This window comes from Mercenaria mercenaria, chromosome 14, assembly GCF_021730395.1.
Source record: "Mercenaria mercenaria strain notata chromosome 14, MADL_Memer_1, whole genome shotgun sequence".
NCBI classification, from domain to species: Eukaryota; Metazoa; Mollusca; class Bivalvia; order Venerida; family Veneridae; genus Mercenaria; species Mercenaria mercenaria.
In genome coordinates this window covers 46,856,622-46,879,673 of record NC_069374.1, presented here as the reverse complement: position 1 = coordinate 46,879,673, position 23,052 = coordinate 46,856,622, and the positions used below count along the sequence as shown (strand labels likewise).

Genomic DNA, 23,052 nt, shown 5'->3' with positions numbered 1-23,052 from the left:
CCTAGTTTGTAACAATTCATTTTTAAGGAAAAACTGAAAAATATTCGTTACAATGCCACAGTTTTCAACGAATAATATAAAGATATTACGCAGATAAAGGTTCTCACAATAATTATTAAAATCTGCAATAAAACCAGTAAATGTTTAATATCTTCCCTTATTTAATTGCTTAACCCCCTACAATATCAATTAGTTCTGCTGTTTAATTGAAAATAGAGTAAAGTCCAAGTCAATATATATATATATCATTAATTCACAAGAAAAGGCAGAAAATTATGTCACAGATATCAACAAATAACTGTTTGGCAATTTTGCCTCAATTTGCAAAGTATTATTCGAAATTTCAAACACGTCACAAAGTCTGTTTTCTTTTTCTAGACAATGTTATGAAGGAGCATAAAAACTCTACAGAATCGCAATAGACAAAAGCATGAAAACCATAATGATTCCAATTTAGTAGCACATTTTATATGTTGACAATTTAACAATATGTCAGATATGGGCATATCTCTAGGAGGTCATGGAAACATATCTGAAATACATTACAATGAAACATTTTAAACAGACTGTAAACGTGGTTGTACAATATGAGCACATTTCTGTAAGGGCGTTGCATTCCTTTAGATATTTGCCGCTCATTCGAGTCATGTGACACATTTCTTGATATTGATACTTTTATTGTCAAGATAAATTACATTATATTTTGGTAACAGTGGAACTCCAACCTAAGCGGATGCAACAAAAACGTCTAGTCATAACACTTCCGAACACTCTATGTAGATATCTATATATACTTCATATGTAGAAAATCAGCATCAAATGTATTTGACTTCTAAATACATAAATTAATTATATATGTAGAGCTACATTCATACTTAAATGTAGCGCAGGAACATCTGATTTACATTTATGCTGTGCTAAGCTACAAGTATCAAGTGTATACAATTCACAGTACTTTACACACTAACTTGTTCGTTAGACAACATGCGGTAATTTTTCATATTTTACATATGGAAATTGTGTCTAGTATGGTAAAATAACCCCGATTTTCTTATTGATATACCAGTAACTGGTGTGTTGTTTGAATGTTAGACAGGCACATATTCTTACATTTTAAAGGCCTTTATCATAATTTCCTAATTTTTGTTTTTATAAAACATAGTCTAGATAAGTAATGTGTCTTAAGCCAGCATAGAATGGTTTCCTCATACGGATCACGTACTGGCTTATATTCCATGAGATACAAAGAAATTCATTCTCAGTTCGCCATTATATCAACAGATGTATAACAAATATTAAAAGCCTGATGTATTTTAAAGAGAAATTTTTGAAAAAAAAGACACAATATGAAAATCGGAAATAAATTTTGAAGGCAATACACGCGGCATGTCCTTAAGTCTGACACCGTCAATATACAGGTTTCTTCAGGGTCATAATGATGATGAAATTTATGAAAAATTAATTTTTTGATTCAACAATTTATTATTTATATTGACATGATTGTATCATAAAATACACCACAAAGTTGTTATACGATGTCGTACCTGTTTTTCATTATCTGTTCATATTTGTACTTAAAACTATTATTTTTTATTTAAGATACTTTTTGAAAGACACCAATGTGTTTATGATATTTCATTATATCATCCCAGTAATATATTGTTCGAATCGCTCATTATAATTTGAGTTCAAATACAAAATGATTTTGCCATACACAGAACATCAAACACTCTTCAATTTAAGTAATCACCATGGCATCTTTACAGTCTAGTGGAAATGCTTTATAATGCATTACAAACTTCCTTCCATTGTCCCTAGAGGCTTTAACAATATTTGCCAACTCGCTCATTTCTCCGCACATCAAATGTACAGCCTAATTGGCATCACTTTATTACTTTAATCTGTCCTGCGTCTGGAAACAGTTTTTTAAGTAGTCATCATTCTTTTATACGGAAACATTCAAACAGGATAAAACATACAATATGTGTTTTCTTTCAATGACTGGCTTGTTTTACTTATGTTATTGTACAGAGGAAGAATTAACAAACAGCTTATATGAATTATTGCTTCCTAACTGTAATATTGCATGAGCGGCATCCATATCCTAGATTTTGTTTTTAATTACGAGGGTGTTCCACAAAAAAATTATTCTCGCATCCCAAAATAAGTATGATTGATGTAACTGTTATTGTTTTTATCAAATACATTCAAAAGATCCGTAATTGTTTTACCGGTATATAAAGTTTCGGTCGTTTTGGTTCCATATTTGAATGCATGTTCATAAGTAAATTTAGGTATAGCCAACATACACTGATAACTAGCTGCTCCTATCTCTTGTAAGACTGAACGTCTAGCAGATAAAACATTTCATTCTTAAAAACGAAATTAATCGCAAGGAAATAAGGTGCATTTTGTCTAACACGGACATTTTACTATTTCAACCAACAGGTGTCGCATTGTTATGCAGCAGAGCTACGTTCTTAATGTATCGGCCTGTATGGTGCCTACCATTCACTGTTAGTATGGTTCTTGTAAAACATTCGATTTGAGTACCTTGATCACGTATGCTGAAAAGTATAGCATACATTATTTTATTCATACTAATGGCCCTCGTTTTGCAGTTTTTGACTGTGACAAACTTGTTGCTCGTAATTTGTTGACAATGTTTACTTTTCAAGTTGTCTACGAAAAGTTACACGATAAGAAAATTGTTTGTTGTCACATTCGGGATATATTCTCAATTATCATTCAACTATCCGTACCTACCAAAGTGCGCTTTTGCTCGTCTATTAATAATTGAAGAATCCACTCTGTAAAAATTCGTCTTATATTAATGCCACGCCTCACACAGATGAAATGCCATAAACTATTTTGACGTATAGTAAGTTGTGTATCTGACTTCACTGTTACGTAAATAACAGTTATTTCTTTAAATAATCTCTATTTCATTTGCTTGCAGAATTCATTTACCTGTCTAGTTTTTGCAAGTAACAATTACTAGGTACGTATTCAGTATGATGCATCAATACGCGTGTATTTACTATTAGCGTAAAGGCGAATTGAAATTATTTGTATTGTAAATATTCCGAATTTTTTAATAACATTACATGTGAAACACACGTCTTAATGTTTATTTCTCGCAAACGATAACGCTAAATTCAGATTTTAAAAAACGACGTTATTACAATTTTGCAATTTTCATGTCGTTCAGGTATTAAGTACAGCGTTCAGCCTGAATTCTAATAAAACTGTGTTTCTACAAGGTTAACTTAAGAGCAAAGTAATGTTTGCACACATGTTCCGGTAACAGGTTCTGTAAAATGGATATTATACTCAGATACAAAACGTATGACTGGCAGAAAATGCGGTCTAGATATTTTACCAACATTATTCAAAGAAATTTGCATGCTTAATTGACCAAATATTTTTTTCATTTTTGGTATCATTCTATTCCGTATACTTGCGGCTCTTAAGAAGTGACATGTTCGAAACTAAAAAATTGGGACCTACAATGGCATATCTGATGAAACCCCTCTGACCCAGTCTGCTCTGAAAAGGTATATCTTAGCATTATAATGTTTTGGAACTGGAACCATCAGAATCTTGAAGTGTAGTACGAACCTTGGAAGATCGAAGGCGTTAGTATAACAGTAAAGTTAAACCGTGCGAACATATAAATCACAAGCATATAAAAACTTGATTGTTAATACGTTTAGCATTTTTCTTAACCTCTATTTCAACATTTAGTTTAAACAACAGACATAATCCTAACTGAGCGACATCTGTAAATCAAGCAAGAAAATAAATCCGAATATTCTGGTCGTATGCATAAATGAACAAATTATACAAAACGACATATATGTAAGAGTTTATCTTTACTTAAACTGATACTGTTCAATATTTTTGAAACATTCAGAAATACTGAGTGTCTCAGAAATACTTAATGTCTGAAGTGTTCTATTTATTTTGTTACTTGACTGCAGTTTAGACATACTTTATGCTAAAGTTTTCTATATAATATATTTTGTTACTTTGCAGCAATTCTATACAACATACATGTACTTTGTTATTTGACTGCAGTTTATACACTTGGTTGCAATTAAGACAGACTTAATACTAAATGTTGCTCTATATTTCGTTACATAAGATAAATTCAGTGTGCCCTTATGCTTAAGTATTTTCTATATTTTGTTCTACGATAACGTTTGCTCTGTTTAATGCTACTTGTCTTTAGTGTGAGTAACATGAAATATATTGCCAAAATATCAAGTTTTATGTTTGAAAATTTCTAAAATGTATTGAGAACATAGTTTACAAAAACAATCAAATCTGCAATAGATGAGCAGCTCTACTAAAATTAGAAAAAACTGAGTTATATACTTGTTATCTCTGATGAATTCAGGAACTTTAATAAATGCAAAACGAATACATATAACTGCGACAAGAGTGTTACGTCGGTAGAGATACACCATTGAAATTTACGTAACAAGTTTAAGATGAATTTATGAAATATTAAGATATGTGGTTATAGGCAATAATCGCATTTTAAGTCCCAAAGGTTTAAATTAATTGGCCTGAAGGAAAAGGAGATTAACATTCATACCACGGCAAACTTCCTATCCAAGTTCGTCTCTCTGTGAGAAATTTTTGGTTGTAGTTTACAATATATGGAAAAATCGACATTAAAGAAGAATGTGTGTGTTTGGTACAGTATATAAAATACAATACAATTTACTAAAATTGGACAAATATATGGGACACGTGTGATACTGATTTGTATCTGTAGTTGTGCTTTTACTATATATCTACATGTGCTAAACGGACACACATACCACGGCATGACTTTGTAACAAGCATGATTAAGAGTTAATGACCACGTGTATGTGTGGTCGAACATTTAAAATATACGGAACATGCATTGGCTTTATATAAATACATTTATGTATCTTATTAACAGTTCAAATTTTGGAAAACTAGAATGTGTCTGTAGGACACAGGGTGTGCCCCCACTGGTACATTTGTAACAAATAAGGGAAAATCATTCAAATGTTTGCAGTCTTAATGGGATATAGCCTCAAAAAAAGTTATGAAATGGATTCATTATTCTATACCATGTACTTTTTGAGTTATGAGCATCACAAACAAAAATCCAATATTTTGGCTATTTCAAGGGCCATAACTCTGTAATAAACATTAAAATTCTCAAGTAGAATGCCAAGTGTGCAAGGTCACATTATGATAAAGACTCAAGCAAGGTTTCATGAATTTGCATTAAATACTTTTTGAGTGAGGCACATAATTAGGTAAAATGTGCATTTTTTTTACTAATTCAGGGGCCATAACTCTGGAAATAGGGGGCAGAACCAGATGAAAAATAAGAGGTGCGCAAATTCATATCATGATAAAGATTCATGCAAGGTTTCATCAAATTTATATCAAATACTTTTTGAGCTAGACGTGTCACAAGGGGAAAATGTGCATTTTTGATTATTTCAGGGGCCATAACTCTAGAAATAGGGGCGGACCCTGATAAAAAATAGAAGGTGCGCAAGTTCATATCATGCAAGGTTTCTTGAATCTATATAAAATACTTTTTTGAGCTAGGCGTGTCACAAGGTGAAAATGTGCATTCTTTACTATTTCAGGGGCCATAACTCTAAAAAAAGACGGCGGAATCAGACGAGAAATAAAAGGTGCGCAAGTTCATACGATGATAAAGACTCATGCAAGGTTTCATCAATTTATATCAAATACTTTTTGAGCTAGACGTGTCACAAGGTGAAAATGGGCATTTTTGACTATTTCAGGGGCCATAACTCTAGAAATAGGGGGCGGACCCTGATAAAAAATAGAAGGTGCGCAAGTTCATATCATGATTAAGACTCATGCAAGGTTTCTTGAATCTATATAAAATACTTTTTTGAGCTAGGCGTGTCACAAGGTGAAAATGTGCATTCTTTACTATTTCAGGGGCCATAACTCTAAAAAAGACGGCGGAATCAGACGAGAAATAGAAGGTGCGCAAGTTCATACGATGATAAAGACTCATGCAAGGTTTCAACAATTTATATCACATACTTTTTGAGCTAGGCGTGTCACAAGGTGAAAATGTGCATTTTTGACTATTTCAGGGGCCATAACTCTAGAAATAGGGGGCGGACCCAGATGAAATATATGAGGTGCACAAGTTCATATCATGATTAAGACTCATGCAAGGTTTCATGAATCTATGGCAAAAACCTTTTGAGCTAGGCGTGTCACAAGGTGAAAATGTGCATTCTTGACTATTTCAGGGGCCATAACTCTAAAATTAGGGGGCGGAACCAGACGAAAAATAGAAGGTGCGCAAGTTCATATCATGATAGAGACTCATGCAAGGTTTCATTAATCTATATCAAATACTTTTTGAGTTAGGAGTGTCACGAACTTCGGACGGATGCACGAACGGGCAGAAGGACGGACGGACAGGCGCACGGACAAGAGCAAATCTATATGTCCCCACCACTCATGGGGGGCACAAAAATATCAAAAGAAAATATTACTCCTCTAACGATGTGGGTATAAATTCTTTATAGCACCGATGAATACGGTATAAAATGAAAAAAAGTGGAAATTCCACAGATCGCGCAACACGACAAGATGAAAATGTTCCAGGCTTTGTTTGATTGAGTCTGTTCATGGACGGTAGTGGAAATGCATGCTATCGTCCACGCCCTCTAACCCCGGGTTGAGCAGAACTCAACATTTACACATACTACAAGTGTAAAAACAATTTAAAGACATCCGAAAACGTGTTAAACCACGGTAACCTTTAAAAGGGCATGCCAAAACATCTCTTTATTTGAAGTATCATAACAGACAACCATCTGACGGTCAGAGAACAAATAATGAGTATTTACCTACATTGTACCTACATTATTCAGAGAATCATGGCAATTAGGCTTTTTCTGAAGCAAAAAGTGTAAAACATAATATCATTTAATGCACGTGCAAGCTAATGTTTTAAGACAATTATACTGGCATGAGCTGAATGGTGACGATTGATGCAACATAGTGCGAGCAATGCGGTACAGTCCATAGATTATCAATACGTCCTTCAGCCAACGTTTGTGACTTTATGATAGCTGGCACTGAAAATTCTACATGCACATAATAACAGATTACATGTAATAATAATAATAATATTTAGTAAAAAGTTTCGATAAACAAGATGCAGACCACTAGGTAGTAAGTCTGATGTTCTACCAAGACCGTGACTAAAATACATTTTTTTAAATGTTAGAACAGAAGCTATTTTTGTTTACGATGGTATCGGGTTGTTCAAAATATCCAAAGAAAATTGGTCAACTCCTTTTATTCATCATATACTAATAGACAACAGAAATTTAGTGAAACATGAATATTTAAAGAACGTTGAACACGATAAATATAGCAAATAAATGATAAAAGTAGTACATCCTAAATGCTGCTCGAAGTATTGATTGACATTTAAAGCCATTTAACAACGGCCGTGACTAAATACAGAGTTGGTGCGCCTGTGATATATAACAGACTCCGGTATATACCGGATTAAGGTATTAGAGCACTAATAGTAATGTTTACAAAACGGCCTTTGCTTGGTATATTCTGAGAGGTAACCGTGTTTTGAACTATTTAAACAAATTTTACTGTGCCGTTTTTTTTTATAAATTTTGTATAACATATGGTATCTCCTCAAGCTCAAGTAGAGACAAATTTCAAAGTGATAGCCACTATCCAAAAACGTTTGCAGAGAACTCCTTTTACCATTAATTTTAATAAAAGAAACATCAAACTATTGGTAAACAATTTTAAAACACAAAATAAAAATGTCAATATCATTTTTTCTATGGTGCCTCAAGTAAACGGATTTAATGAGACAGAATTCATACTTCAACATTGAAAAAATAAGGTCGAATGCTGTGTTTCTGTTTTGAATTTTGCTTGCTCCATTTAAAAATAATATTGAATTGGATACATTTTGTTTTGAAATCTCCGCAAACAAATCAGATAAAACGTAATTCATTTTCACTAATTAAAGGATTGTTACCTAGGAATAAGTGGCAGTGAGATTTGGGGCGTTAATTAAAACAGCATCATCGTTGTATTTTAAATTATCTTGGACATCAGAAAGAATGATAGATAATCATTATTGGCTTAAAAATCCTTTAACTTGCTAAATTATACCTAAATTGTTATTTCACCACTGAAATAAAGGCAAATTTTACTACTAAAATCAAATCTGAAAGTTAGCAACAGTAAACATAATTATTAATACAATAACCGCATTAAAGGTCCATTACTAAGGGAAAGTGAGTTGGCAATTTTTTTCATAGCCAGTGCATAGACTTCTGCAAGACACTAAATAATGAAGATTGGCAGGTCAAAATTTACAGAAGGTCTTTGGAACTCAAAGAAATGTATGTGTATTATGTTGAAATTTCAATGAATCGACAGAATGACCCCCCAGGTCTTTTTAACTTTCTTCATACTTCATAGAAAAATAATTGTACATATACTGCGATTTATTTCGAATTTCTACATACCAACTTTCATTTTCCAATAAAATGAAATAGTTTCTGTGCTTTTTAAAAGAAATTAAAATGTTCACTTTCCTTAGTATTGGACCTTTAACTGCTTATTTGATAGAATGCTTTCTTAACTTTTCAACCAAATCTCTGTTGGATTCAAGCAAAGATGCAGAATTTTCTTTTCATTTCGTATAAAAGGATTTTCACCAGTGGCAAGAGTAGCTACAGTTACATCATGTAATAACATTATTTGAATTTACGCCTCCAGTTTGCGATCAGTTTACCAGATATTAGGAAATGAAGTTTAAAGCAATAATCGCATATAAGATCCCAGAGGATATCTATCTGGTCATAAGGAAAATGCTTATTACTATATAGAGCTGAGAACTTCACACACGCTTGTCTTTCAATAAAGATTTTCCCTCTGGAGTTTAAAGCATCTTGTACTGCATAGAATAACATCTGAGGAGGCCTCCGTGGCTGAATGGTTTAGGTTTCTAAATTAAATCACTTGCCCCTTACCGATGAGGATTTGAACGTCACTCGGCGTGTTGAATTCTTCAGATCAGAAAGCCGTTCATTTGGCTAACGGAAGGTTGGTTGGTCTACCCAGGTGCCCGTCCGTGATGAAATAATACACAGAGGGGCTCCAACGGGTCTTTCTCCACCATCAAAGCTGGAGCCATATGACCAATAACTGTGTCGTTGCGATGTTAAACACAACAAATAATAATAAACAGCATTTGACTGATATCACGGCAATAGAAAAATATGTTTGTTGTTACTTTTCCTTGAATAGATTTGATTGATATTGGAAGTACGAATCAATATGCCAATACAGAAATAAAAACAAAAACATTTGTCTTTTATGTTCCTATTAAAACACCAAAAGTTACAATTTGTGACAACTTGTCAAATATATTTGGTATATGTTATATTTGCCTGCTTTCTGGGACTTAATATCAAATATATCGTAAACAAACGTTTGAAGTGAAGATCAGTTTTAAAGGAAATGAGCTAAGCATAAGCAACAGTTAACTCTATACATGTTTCAAAATGAAAAGAAGCATGCATTGGCATTCCGACTGGTATATATTTTTGACTTTCCGAACTACTAATGTTGACATGTATATGTGACATGTGAAATACAAATGTAGGTTAAAACTAGTAATATCTCAAACAATCTTAACTTTGGGTTTCTGTTTTACATACATGTAGTTTGATTAAGGAGATGTACTTATTGTATTGGCGCAGTCCTATTCAAATACAATCTATGTTTAATTTAATGTCTTTATATTGCTTTTGTTTTTGATTTCCTGAAAGAAAGGTTGTTCTTACTTAGAGAGTAGGTTTAATAATGTTCAAGAAAATAAGTATCTTTCAAATAAATTTTCACTTTGATGATCAATATCTTTTAAGGAATTTTAGCATCTGAAAAAGAGATATGTTCAGAATGACACGTGAACCGTTTGTCTAGATAAAATAAGTTCTGCATCCAGCGTACTGAAATAATTATATACAGAAATGCCATGCCGTTTTCATTTATGAAAACGGCATCATTACATTAAGATATCAAACTACCATAACATTGTTGATATGTGAAGTAATAACGCCGCTTGAAATTTTCGGATCTCCTCAATATGTAGATTTACAGTTGTGAAATGTTTCATAAAAGCCTACATCGAATTAAACCTTCTATTCAAAATTGTGATTTTTCCCATAGACACCAATTTAGGACATTTGCGTGAGGTCCAAACTGTTCAAATCAGTCTAGCAAAACATTCAAGTACACGACCTTATCGTTTTTATTTGCCTGACTTTCTTTCTATACTCTGCAAAACTGAAAAATGAGGGTTTAGCCAAATTCTACATTGTAGCAAAACATGATCCGAACATGCAAAACTACCTTTTAGTCATCCTGTTAATATTATTGATATGTTCCTTGCATGTTAGGCTGGCAACATTTCTCATTTTAAAGGGATTTTGTTGTAAATGGCAAAAATATGATTATTATCTAGAACAGACACGTTTTCGCATCAAATTTCCACTTAGAGCGCACTATCCTAAATTTCCATGATGAAGGAAATCCATTCCCAGATTGTACTCATGTAATTGTATGTTTAAAAGATATTGAAAGATTGAAAACTGTAATAAGGGGATTTCCAATATTTCAAAAGATAGATTATCAGACAGAGCTTTTGGAAGCAGTGATGAAAATAGTGTAAAACAAGTTTAAGAAATACTTTATTTGAAGTAGTATTTCTAGAGTACCCACGACCGTTCTTAATATCGCCTTTTTAGCCATTTGGTATTTGCCATGGAAACATAATAATTTAATAGATTGCATATAATTTGACATTTAAATTTATGTTTAAGTTACATTTTGTATACTTAATACAATGATGTTTTGTTTTATCCATTGACTTATCACATAGACTAAAATGTGTGCTTTAGGCAGAGTTGTCTTGCGTATTTGATTTATGTATGCATTTCGTCTTCGTTTTCTATGTGTTTTTTCTTTGTTAAAGCCGCTACAAAGGTCCGGAATCAGATTTATATTTTCTGCAGAACAGTTCCAAATATCTCGATAGCACTACGCGTGAGCGTATTGAATTAATTAATTTTAATTGCTGATATCATAATGCCAAAATACTCAACCTGCTGTTTACATAAAAAGTGACCTTTCCCACAAGGGTAATTTGTCTATCAGTAAGGAGTGTCTATAAAGAAAGCTGAGAGGTGCGTGATACTTCCTTATATGAATCAATCAATCTGACTAAAGTACATCTCCTATTACGCTACGCATAGGATCTGAGAACGACCTATTCATTGCCTCGTTCTGACGACTCTTTCGCTAGCCAATCAGAGCCTAACTTACAACATCTTGCAAATCTACCTGTAGCCTTGACTTTTGATATTTACAATTCTTATGTCGTAATGTATCAGATAGCCGGTTAGCTCAGTCGGTAGGCCACTTGCTTTGTAAGCGAGGGGGTCCCGGGTTCGAGCCCTGGAATGACTGCACATTTTTCTTACTCTTTGACATTCGAACAAGTCGTCGATTGGATAAAATAAAAATAGCAATACTGGAAATCCAAAATATACAGAAGACGAATGTGAATGGGTCGTTCTCAGATCTTCGTTTAGAAGAACAAGTACTTAAGTCAGATTGATGAATCAATATTACCGCTAATCCTGAAATCACATGCGGAGTACCTATCCTTCAGTATAGTCATTGTCCAATAAGTATGTTTTACAACATTGCCAAAAGGTTATAAAACTGTGTTTAAATTAACTGGTCAACAAATACAAATAGCGAAAATTTTGTTGCTTCAACAAAAAGATTCTGGTATTAATTTGAATGAAGAAATCTGGTGATCGACACTGTTTTTATTTGGTTTAAATTGACTTCTGTATTAAATAAAACCAGTACGTCATGTTCTAAAAACTACCTTTGAATACGGCGTTTGGGACTCTAAAGAGTTTATTATGTACACATCCATACATACGCTGCTTTGGATGTAGGTCTGAGAATGTTTCATTTGTTGAACGTCACCCATTCTTTACTGTTTGATTTAACAAATCCTTAAGACTGTTTTTCTTAAACTGCGGTTTTGTTTGAAATTCATACATCATCCTTAAAGTTTCTATGAGTGATATTTTTGAATTCTCAATACATCTGTAATAATGTCGTTTCTATGGCTTCCCTGAGTAAAATTCTTGTCTTGTTCGAAACTGTTACAACAGAATTTTTGTTCTGATGCTAACTAATATATCCTTAGAAATTGATAATATCTTTCCATCAACAAATTACGTATACAGTGAAATGTTAAACAATAAGGTGGTCAAAATGACTGGCCATTGCAATGGAAAAAGCCTATCAAAATCGATTTATTTTCGAAAATCAGTTATCACATAGAACATGGCTTTACTTTATTGATAAATCAATGTTTACTGACTTAGTTTTGAGACTTCATGTCAATTAGTTGCTTATATTCTATGCTATTCCAGAAAGTTCTGCCACAATACTGACATAGTTTAGAGACATCATGTCAATAAGTTGTTTATATAATATGGTGCTCCAGAATGATCTACCACAATACTGATAAACAGAGTGCTACAAACAAAGACAATTATCAAACAGGGAATGCCACGTACCAAAATCGCAGCCTCCCCAAAACGAAACCTACAGCACGCAGACGTGCACACCACAAACACACACACACATACACGTGCACACACACAAAGCCAACACACGAGGACAAGTCTTGATTGCTCTTTTTTTTCCAGGATCGTCTTTTAATCTTTGGTGATACTTGAAAGTTCTGGAGCCTTCGATAATACTTTAAATGGCAAGCTGTCTGAAGATAGGGTAGAACCTAAAGTAACATGTTATTAAAAAAAAAAAAGTTCCTGTAGTTCTTAAAATAACAAAATATTACCAGTTCGGTTGAATTAATACTAACATTGTGGATTTAAAAATATCTTTGAAGAGAGGGTTTATATTTTTTGACTTACTAAATTCAGTTTGGATTTATGAACAATTTGTGTGGATTTTGATTTGACCAGGACAGTATTTGCACTACTTGTTTTTGCATTTTAGATTGAATCTTACGGCTACTTGACATATTTAAGGTGCATGTATTTGAATTGTTACTTTTATGAATACAATTTTATTATTATTAATAGTTGCTGGTTTGTGTTTCTGTGACTTACTTACTGTTACATGCAATTGTTACCCTTAGACGTAACTGTTAAAACCTATGCTGTTCTTTAGAATACTGTACGGCATTACATGGATTCTCTTATACGAAGGAGCATATCATTATACTTGCCATTTGATACATAATTCGAATGAGACATTATGTTTTCTTCTATAAATAATAAGCTGGACAAAATAAGTGCCATAAACAGGTCATCAACCACTCTTTCAACGTTTTCTCTTTTAACTAATTTCCATGAAATCCTAGCGGAAATGTTTTATTATGCATTTCAGACTTTTCTATGATCTCTGGGGACTTTCACAATATTTGAACAACTCGCTCATTTCTACACACATGAAATACCGTGCTTAACTGGTATGGAATCATCGCTTCAATCTGTCATCTGTCTAGTATACACTTGTTCATTTCTAAGTTAATGATTGCCATGTTACATGGAAAGGTTCAATTTGTTTGGAACAATTAATATTTCATAGTATAGCTAAGTATTCGTTCATTCGAAAACGGATATTATGCTGAGAAGCAAACGACTCCTGTAAGACTGACAGAAATCAAATATTGAGACAATGTAATCTGCAAGAGTTATGGTGTTTTGAAACAAATATAAATGCAATTTGAACTCAAGTTCTATAAACAAGCGGAGAATTTGTAAAAGCGAGACGGATGAACTTATTGTAGAAGATAGAAAATTGGAATCTGCCAAATCCGGCAGTAATAAGATGAAATGAGATCCACACACATTGATATTATAGTAACATTTGAAGATGAATAACCCACTTCTACATTACAATATTAATGGTACGAATGGGTTTGAGAATTCATTGAACATTCTATTAATGCAAATATGTGCACCACTACTTTCGTTTAGAAATATCACCACAGACGTCAAAACGTTTCTTGTACTTAGTTACGATGGCTACAACTCTGAATGTTTAAAAAATATCAACGATACATTTTAATAAGAAAAGAAGATTGATAAACACGCCATTTGCACACTAGCAAACGGATTCATTCCCGCACGAAAAGCTATTGATTCAATAGAATGTTTAATAAAAGTTTAACCCTTGCTCTAGCGTTCCAGTGACCTCTGTACAAGATGTTTTTCACCAGCAGGAGAGGTGACACTATGAGACCTCTCTTTTGATTCATATATGCATGTGATAATAGTTTTGCGGTTTTCGAATCGTCAGCGAACACTATCTAGACTTTCGTTCCGTGAATCTAACGTTTTGCTGTAGAAAACAAAAGAAGAAGAAACTTCGATGGGCAATTATCTAGCAACCGAATTTAATTGAATTAGCACCGTCTTAATTAGGTCGCGGGGAATCTTTGCACATATCACTAGCAGTAATCGCTAATTTACGTTAATGAAAAAAGATCTTGGAACGTAGTTGAGAGTTCTTGGTGCGAACGCATTTGTCAATGTAGTCGTGTACACTCTAATTAGAAATTGAATTTCTCTAATAGATATAATTAATTAAATCCCTGTGAATGAATACATTTTAGTGTAACATGCGTCATAACTTATCACTTAAAATATGTCTCTTGTTGTCATTTTACAATATTTTTTTATTAAAGTTATAATTTGTTTGTATTTTGTTTTCGTTAAAATTTATTATCAAGTCTGATATTAAGTTTGGTATGGAGGATGGGATTGTAAGGTAACATACGAAAGTCTAATTTGCTACTTAAGTTGCCCATCACTCGCAAACAGAAACACTTTATTTTGTTGCTTTTGTGTTTCAAGTAAAAAATTATTATCGGGATACGTCAAGGACATATCTGGGAATTAATACGCCAACAGGATGAGCAACATGCGCATATATGAACGAATTGTTTTTTTTCATATTGCATGCCATAATAATTAGAGAGTATTTAGGGTAACACTTCAATACATGTGCATCAATGCGTTGTTCTGCATTTGACACAAATAAATGTGTCACTGTGATTCTTTACTCTTATTCATAATCATCCATCAGTTTCTAGACACTTTAGTCTTTAATACAGAAATACTTATATATCCAGATCAATAAAATGTCCGAAACATGTTGTTGTTTTTGTGTGAATAGTTAAAGCTAAACTATGGCATATGATGACAAAAAGACTTTAAGTGTATTATATTAAATCTTCGATAGCTGGTGAATCAATAGACTATATGTACTTTTTTTTAGTTTGAACTTGAAAATTTTATCAACTATTGTTTCGGTGCCCCTGTAGCATGACAATGTTGTTTTGGGTGGATGGCCGATATGTATCAATGAATAATTGTAATTGTCATTTCAAACAAAGACTTACTACTTAGAAAGTAGCAATGATGTGTTTAGAACAATTGTCTTATTCATATCTGTTACATGTAACTTCAGTAATAAGCTAATGCGTATCATAGGGCTTTCTCCTGAAGTTGATGAAGATGTTTCTGACACAGATACAAAGAGGATTAAAGCTTGAATGGATTTTAGGACAAGCGTCAAACATTCCAACGAAGCGTTAAATCCTTGTTAATTTGAGTGGCTAGATCTTTCGAGCTATAAACATTTGCTCACTCGACAGGGACTAGTCGGATTTATGCACACTGTATAATTGGTTTACAATGTACAATGCCTGCACAGTTTCAGTTATGTATAGTAATGCTATCTAGTCAATGTAACATAACACTGGCGACATGCATAAAAGTTGCCTTTAATTCAGTAACTATGAAAGCACTCTATAATGCTTTATGACAATGCAGTTATAAACTTTGTGCGAAACATATGATAGCTAATTTCGCAGCTGTATTGACACGACGTCATAGCATGTTGGAAAATGCGTGTTTTTATCGTATTTAAAGAATGCAGAATGACATGAAGGTTAACACTAAAGACACATTTTTTAGCAGAAAATCGTCATGTAGTTTGCCTGAGCCCATTTACGCAATTCTAAAATTCGGAATGATCTTGAAGTTTTTATGTAGTAAAGCTGGCTTCAATTCAGTTTAATCCAATACAACATGTCAAGGTTCGGTGTGATGTGTCAAGTCACGTCACGGACTTTTCCAAAAGTTGCAATAAAATGTTTTATCGAGCCTCTAACGTCGTATTACAGGAGCATAAATAAGAAAAAGATCAGAATTTGATGAACAACTGTTACAGTATTGTTTCATTTATAGGTTAATTTTACAGATACGATAATGACAATAATTTGATGTTCTATCGAATAACCCACTGCGATAACAGACATGCCATGATTACAATTGGAATACGGAAATATTATTTTTTTTTCTTCAGTATCTATAGATAAATTACATGTCTGTGCAGATATCGGTAATTCATAGTTTTGTTATTTCTTATCTTAAACATCTAATCACGAAGGGAAGTGGGCCATGGAATGATATGGAACAAATTGAGTGTTATAGCAATCATTTTCCGAAATCATAGAATATATATTAAGTTTCCACGAAGATGTTGAAAATGCACAAAACTTATAAATAGAAAATGTATATCACTTATAAATCTTTCCCCGACTATTTACATGCATTGAACATACCTACGTTTCACGTACCAAGCTTAGAACATACCAACTGAACTTTCACATACAAGACTAAAATTACAGCTTTAATCGCATGCTTTTACGCTCAAGTCAAAACACAGCTTTGAATATAACTTCATCAAGCATAGTCACCCACGCCGCAACCACACAGACACATATGCACGCACAAATATGCTAATATGCATTATCGCCTATGGAAGTTAAGTTTCTTTTTATTTTCTTGCATACCAGACGGGGATTTCCGGTATCTTTGCCGTTGCTGGAAAAATCCATCTTACACAAATATACCATCAGGAACAAAGAGGAACTGTCAAGGTATTAAATTTTTATTCCGTTTATTAAAATAAAATATAAATAACTACATAACCCTTCTACATATATGAAGTTCGTTATACGTCATTTAAAGTACGAGAGTCATCTTACACTCTGGGATGTAAGATGGATTTTTTAGGTTAACTGTTTAGGCGGTAACTCGGAAGGGAGCCTCGTTACCGCCTAAACGAGGCCGGATGTTCCCATCTGCACCTACAACCAGTGAAAGAATCTTATATATTATTTCAAAAGTTACTGCCATCCTAACAATTCAGTTTAAATTGTATGCATTGATAAAAATGGTCTTAATATTAGATGTTGATTTAAACTATGTAAATGCAGTGTAAGTCTATTTTAGCGGTTCGAATTGCTGTAATACTACGTGTTCAATGAGTTCCAAAGCAGTAATTCAAATATACAATTAATAATTTGACACACACACACGCACGCATGCACACACGCACCCAAACAAATTTACTGAAGTTTAAAAGACCATTCCAAAGAAATATTACAACTTTAAATCACATGTTAACGAAAGGTTTAAGGAAAGTCCGTAAAATAAACACTTTTAATAAACAGATGCGGTATTTGCAACAAGTCGATGGCTAAAAGGGTTTCCTAGGTAACGTTTGACGAAACAGTCTCTTCCCTTTAAAAGGTGTTAAACACGATTGATTAGATGTTGTGAGTGAAGATCATGTCAATGACTTTGTACGAGCACAAACAAAGAACAGACGCAAACTGACCATCACAAACTTGTAGACCGTTAAGATAATGGGTATTTTTCATTCAATTATATATTCTCAATATCTTCAGTTATGATCCGAAAGGTTCTTTTCTGGCCGAAGGATGCCAAAATAGTTCACAAGAATACTTAATTGCACTGCATGTGTCTGTCGTTATCGCTGTTTAACTACCCCAAGGCCATTGTCAAAGCAGTTCTACATACTAAAACATACACTCAGTCCATGATTTAAGACTGGCTACGAAGCTTACGACATTACCACCTCATAATACGAGTCCAGTGTCAAGTACATGTGAAGAAGAAATTATAAAAGAACAAACATTGTTATTGGCACACTTTTAAATAATCTCAGATTAGTACGAAGAAGCTAGGTTTTTTTTAACTAAGGATCTAAAGTTTGAATATATTTCATTTCGGGCATTGACAGCTTTTGGAAATGGAATTGGTCTGTTTACATGATAATAAGACGCCGGTTTAGCCGTTAGGGTCTCGTTTTGTTTGTCATAAACTGAATACTTGCCAGAAGTCAATAAAGGAAAGGAAATTGACGACCAGGCATCGTACTATGGGCCTGTTGTAATTCTATTTTATTGTTGCAAATATAATACGAATAGGCTGCCTCTATGCGTATTACGAAGCTATCATTGCTGAATTGGCCGTATGTAACGACTGTATAGTATTATTTTATATCACAAGAAAGTGTTAGAATAATTGCATATACAGGCAAAGATAGGTGCTTTTCGCTGACAAAGTTAGGACAGAGAGTGTAACTATTACAGATAGTTGATACAAACTGAATGTAACAGATGGCTCTGTTACATGTTCGTGATTTTAAACTTTAGGTACAACGGCTGTAGGTGTTGACTGTGCTAGCATTTATAAAATAGATTCTTTTTCTGGATCGAAAAGTTTGGTACACTTGGCATTTGGTACACTTGGCATTTGGTACACTTGGCATTTGATACACTTGGCATTTGGTACACTTGGCATCTGGTACACTTGGCATTTGGTACACTTGGCATTTATAGTTCCGTTTTTCGAGTAATCCTTATTATTTATATATGTATTTATATAAGGTTATTCAGGCGTTCCATTGCTACTACTGCACGAATCATGCGGTCGTGTATTTGTCCTTAATATAGATTGAAAGGTTTTTGCGCAGTCACCACTGGACGAATTGCTTAATTAATTTCTCGCCCATCCTGATGGTTACAATGAAGGTTTACCACACTGTGGTTTAAAATGTCCGTGTATGTAATTTACAAAATGTTTAAGTAACTGGATAACGGTCATGATTAAGTTATAAAGAAGTTTTAAATTCAGTTAAATTGTTTAAAAAAAATAATACCAAAATTATATAAGATGATTTGATATATCTGAAAATTTAACATCTACTTCTGAAAGTGGTATCTGTATAATTGAAGTCATAACTGAGCATTTAGAAGGAATGCAAGACAGCGGCATGGTCAACTGATATCATCTAGGTCGTTTGAAAGATGAATTGCAATAAAGTGTTCAAAAGAGGTGAAACAGCAGTGGAATGTAACAATCCCTATAAAATAGAAAAAGTGGAAACTCCACAGGTCGCTCAACACAACAAAAACGAAAATGTTGCAGGCTCGGTTTGATTGAGCCTGTTCATGGACGGTAGTTAAAATGCATGCTACCGTCCACGCCCTCTAGCCCTGGGTTGGGCAGAACTCAACATTTACACATGCTAAAAGTACAAAAAAAACAATTTAGAGACATCCGCAGATGCGTTCATACGGCAGTGCACATGGAACCTTCAATGCTACACTAGCGTGTAATTCCATGAAAAGCGGCGTATGGTCCCCAGTTAAAATAATGGGTTTGCCCTAAACGAGAAAACAATGAGCAGAACTAAACAAACTGTAATTTAGAAAGGGGATCTGAGGTTATGGAGCCTGCATATCACAGGAACTGCCAAAAGACAAAATTAAAAAACTGTTGCTCTTCTTTGTTTCTGAATTACTTGATTAGTGGGTAAACAATTCATTTACATTTAGGCAAAGTGAATCCGAAAATAAATACAATTACGTGGTCGCAAAAGCCTCTCCTGTGGCACTATTTTACAGAAAACATTTTAATGCGGTTGCTTATACAAGTGAGTATAAAACATCGAGAATGCAAATTTTGCAGAATTAATATTGTGTTATTCAACAAGAATTTGCATTTTAATATCCCTCGAAAATTGATATGTTTGAAGTTTTGTTTAAACCTTAATCAGATCGTCTTTAATGTCTCCGCGCATGTTAACAATGCCCCTTTTTAATATGGAAAAATGAAATCATTTAAAGAAAAAAATCATACTCACAGAAAACTCTGAGTCTTTAATTATTGATTTCCCTTTATAAATGAATGATTATTCAAAATTTGTATTAGAATTAAATATTAGTTCATCCATATTTATTTCTTTGATCTTTTGTTTTTTCGCATTGACGAGGTTACCGTGAAGAACGTGAAGAAAGAAAAGAAAACGCAATTAGGGGAAGGGATGTTTTTAAAAGAAAATCATTCCTTAACATGTTTTCAAAGAGGCTGAAAGTTCTTTTGTTCTTTGAGTTGTCCATTTTTTTTCTAATGACTTTTCTAACATAGAATTTTTGCAAAGATATAACCAAAGTTTGCTTTTTGTTTATATACGTAGTTTATTATCTATACACAAGTAAATCATACAAAAATACATCCAAAGGTTTTCTTTATTTATAGAATTTACATTGAGGTAAATGGAACAGAGCTGTAATGTAGGAAATATGAGAAAAAACACACGGCTTTCATATTTGTTTTCAGCTGAGAGCCAATAAATAGAAAAGCTTTCCTGCAAAAATGTTCAACACTTTGCAAGTTTCAAAAACTGACAAAATTCAATAACTGTCTTAAAATTGACATTGAATTTTATTTTTATCATTCAGAATTTTTGAGAGTCTAAGGATGACACAAACAGATATAATTTTAGCACTTGAATTGACTTAAAAGTACACGGATTTTACATTTTATTTTTCATTCGAGGGAACTGTTGAACACATTGCAACATAATACTATTTTCACATATATTTTGAGATGTGAACTGTTACAAGTTCATCTTGACTGAACTGTGTTGAAATCATATTGTTTACACCAATAAATGACAGAAACTATTCTGTCGATTTAATAATACTCGCTTTTTTCATTAATATTTGCGACTACTATCACTCTAAAGTGCAAAATATTCTTAAAAAATAATGTACGTCATGTCCTGAAATATATGCAATTTTAAACACCAAGAATGAGGCTGCTATCAAGGAATTCACTAAATGAAACCTACGCAAACAATTTTCAATCTACGATAATAGGAAAGCAAAGCAGGAAACTGTATAATCAGCTTTACTTTTCCATAGCAAATACAACCACTAACAAAGCAAATACACTGATACTTATATTCTACAAGGCAACCTTTATATTCTACAAGGCAACCTTTGTGTTTTCGTACTGTTCTTGTTGCCAATAACACCAAACAAATTACTAGACACGCGCTGGCAAACAAAATTAAATTGCTTGAAATGTCTCATAATACGACAAAAAAAAATCGTCATTTTGGTTTCCTACACTATTATAATATCATTAAGTATTAATATATTTTTCTGAATTTTAGTAAAATAATGATACAGTTTAACTTTATCTGTAACCATGTTCCGAACATAACTTGAAATATAAACGTATATAAATTTCAAAAATTTAGTATCAGTCACTTGCAATATTCAAAATAAAATTCCTAAAATTATTGTAATAATATTTGTGACGAACACGTTACAGCAATTTTACTTTCATTGAATAAAACAGCTATTTTTACCAGTAATCCAATGAATATAATTACTGTAAAACGTTAAAAAATATTTAATACAAACAAAAACAAACTAATAATATATTTTCCACCACGATAATGCCTTTCAATATATCATCTTGATTTACTTTTGTATGAATTTATTACAGAAGTTTAGGTTTGAGTCTGTTTAATTTTAAAAGCATATTTTCTCCGAGAAGAACTCTTTCTGTCAATTGTATTTCTCCGCAAAAAATATGCTTGTGTCTGTTTAATTTTAAAAGCATATTTTCTCCGAGAAGAACTCTTTCTGTCAATTGTATTTCTCCGCAAAAATATGCTTGTGTCTGTTTAATTTTAAAAGCATATTTTCTCCGAGAAGAACTCTTTCTGTCAATTGTATTTCTCCGCAAAAAATATGCTTTAAGCGTACCTTGCAACTTTATAATAATAAATATTGCATGTTGAATAATTTCAAAGTAAAATATGAAATTTAAGAAAATGTTCATGAGGTTTAATACAGAACAAAAATGGTAAATTAACTTAATAGAAAAGTCTATTCACATTTGTTACGATATTTATTGGAAAATCAAATATGAAATTAACATACCTTCTGTTGATTAGACTGCGTCTAGAATATCCCGATTTTCAAAGGTTTCCACGAAGACCTAGTCGTTGTCTCCAAATAGATATTATGCCATGTTTTCATTAGCACCCAGCTTCTTATTCTCCTCGCAGAAGTCACGTGACAACTACCTTAGGATCACATGACATCTATGGCAACAGCCCGCGTGCATAACAATACATTTTGTACGTTAATTTGAATGTCAATATCTTTTACAGCTCTGGAAGAGGGGAAATTACTAGATTCTCTGAAGAAGTATCTGAAGTGAAATAATTTGATAAACGACGGAACAATAGTGGTAGCCAAAGGTAAAAATGTTTATAACTTAGAAATAGATGAGAAAAGTTAAAGAATAGAAGAAATGAAAATTGGATTATCAGTTAAGGGAAATGTAATAAAAGCAGATTGTAACTGATTTGATATGGTATAGTCCCGAGGTGGTGCGGAGAGTAGTTACGGTAGCTTTGATAGATTAGATAATATGTCACCTTTCATAGGTTGTTTATTAATTGGAATTACATTAGCATTACATGACAATTCATGAGAAATTAAATCAATTGATTAATGATTTGCAAAGTGAATGTTTTTCAATGCAATCAATAGATTCGCATTTGGGAATGAATATCATAGAGCAAGTCCTTGTAAACGATATGTTTTACAATAACATCATCAAATATTGCTACAAACATTTCTAGTATAACCGACATAACACTACTTTTCTCTGATCATATTTTGGCTGCAATTTTTTTTTCACA

General features: G+C 32.9%; 1 protein-coding gene across 1 annotated transcript in view; it reads right to left on the bottom strand.

Moving 5' to 3' along the window:
• The window catches only part of LOC123527450 (uncharacterized), an 89,480-nt gene extending 67,046 nt beyond the window's left edge, over positions 1-22,434 (bottom strand). The window contains exon 1 of the mRNA XM_045306908.2: positions 22,283-22,434. The gene's annotated coding sequence lies outside the window, so the exon portion shown is untranslated. The remainder of the gene's footprint in view (positions 1-22,282) is intronic.
• Positions 22,435-23,052: the final 618 nt, after the last annotated feature.